General features: G+C 40.4%; 1 pseudogene; it reads left to right on the forward strand.

Moving 5' to 3' along the window:
• The first annotated feature begins 620 nt into the window (after positions 1-620).
• Positions 621-1,722, forward strand: LOC116084157 (annotated as a pseudogene).
• The last annotated feature ends 335 nt before the right edge of the window (positions 1,723-2,057 follow it).

The raw sequence follows: 2,057 nt of genomic DNA on the forward strand, positions 1-2,057 counted from the left end.
TTCAGTCACCACAGAGAATTCTAAAATTATCAGTATCTGGACCATTCAATCAATATTGTTTTCTGTGACTAGAGGGACTGGAGGTTTGTACTGGCCTACCCAAACTCCTCTGACCCTCTTATGTCTGCCCATCTCCAGCTATCTTTCTCTGACTTTTAAAGTAGTCTCTAAAACATTGCTTTGCTTTAGGGCTGAATGACCTGTGAAGCAGATGGGAGGTGCAGAGTGCATCTGCTTATAACTGTGTCTTAAATGATACCTTCAAACACAGACATAAAAAAGAGCAGAGCTGAATGACAGTGTGGCTGGGGGCGGGGCAGAGCTTTCTGAACAGAAGAAGAGAGAGAGAAGGTAATTTGTTTGTTTGCTTGTTTGTTTGTGTTTGCCTTATGTAGTCAAGACAGCTTTCAGAAGTAGTAAAGCCAGGCTGTTTTTATAGAACCAAGTTTCAGATAAATGGAGTGGTTCGCCAAGCTTCATGATAAAGATAGTTCCTCTTTCTGATGTATTGAACTAGTGACAGCCCACAGTTTGTGACACGTGTTGAATAAGGATGGTTTTACTCAGCCCCTCTCGCACATGAGGTACTTGTGTCCTACTCTCCAGCGCCTGCAGTGAAGATGTCCCACCCATCCCCAGCAGCCAAGCCCTCCAGTTACAAGAACCCACGAGTCTTCTTTGACGTGGACACCAGCGAGGGGCGAGTTGGACGAATTGCTTTAGAATTGTTTGCAGATATTGTTCCCAAAACTGCAGAAAATTTTCATGCATTGCGTACAGGAGAAAAAGGCACTGGATCCACACTGGGAAACCTCTCCTAGTTGAAGGAAGCTCTTTCCACAGCAGTATTAAGAAATCCATGATTCAGGACAGAGACTTCTCAAATCAGAATGGGACAGGTGGAGAAAGTGTTTATGGTGAAAAAAATTGAAGATGAAAAATTTCAGTATAAGCATGATCTGGGAGGGTTTGCTGAGCTTGGCAAATGCAGGCCTCAATAGGAATGGTTCTCAGTTCTTTATCACAACAGTTCCAACTCCTCATTTGGATGGGAAACATGGTATTTGGTCAAGTAATAAAAGGACTAGGTGTGGCAAGGATGTTTGAAGAGTAAATGGTGAAAAACCTGCCAAACTGTGTGTTATTGCAGAATGTGGAGAATTGAAAGGAGGGGAGGATTGGGGAAGATTCCCCAAAGATGGCTCTGGTGATAGTCATCCAGATTTCCCCGAGGACACAGATACAGACTTAAAAGATGTAGATAAAATTGTATTAATATCTGAAGACTTAAAAAACATTAGAAATACTTTTTTCAAGTCTCGGAACTGGGAGATGGCTACTAACAAATATGTGAAGGTTTTAAGGTACGTTGATAGTTCAATGGCTGTTATTGAGAAAGCAGATATATCCAGACTGCAACCTATAGCCTTAAGTTGTGTGCTGAATATTGGTGCGTGTAGATTGAAGATGTCAAATTGGCAGGGGGCAATTGACAGTTGCTTGGAGGCTCTTGAAATGGACTCTTCAAGTAGTGAAGCACTATACCGAAAAGCGCAAAGATGGCAAGGATTAAAAGACTATGGTCAAGCATTGGCTGATCTTAAGAAGGCACAGGAGATAACACCAGAAAATGAAGTTATCCAGGCAGAGCTGTTTCAAGTCAAACAAATGATAAAGGCACAGGAAGATAAAGAGAAGGCCATGTATGCAAAAAATGTTTGAATAATAAGGATTAAACTCTATTTAACTATTATACATTGATTATATAAAGGACAATGTATATTACTGTCTACATGATCCTTGATGTGTTTCCCTTGATCTCTGTCATTGTTTACATAGCAGTGCTGACAAAGGTTCCTTCTTAATAAAGTGTCATGAAATACAGTGAATCTCATTTTAAAATGTTTTTGTCTCCATTTTCACCAAGAGTAGTATCTGGCCAATATTTTAAACTCTAACTCTCATTAAGTTTTAGGTTTTGTGGACCATCTAACCCAACAGTTCTCAACCTGTGGGTCCACAGACATTTTTACATTACTGTTCGGAACAGTAACAAA

This window comes from Mastomys coucha, unplaced genomic scaffold, assembly GCF_008632895.1.
Source record: "Mastomys coucha isolate ucsf_1 unplaced genomic scaffold, UCSF_Mcou_1 pScaffold9, whole genome shotgun sequence".
Classification (NCBI taxonomy): domain Eukaryota; kingdom Metazoa; phylum Chordata; class Mammalia; order Rodentia; family Muridae; genus Mastomys; species Mastomys coucha.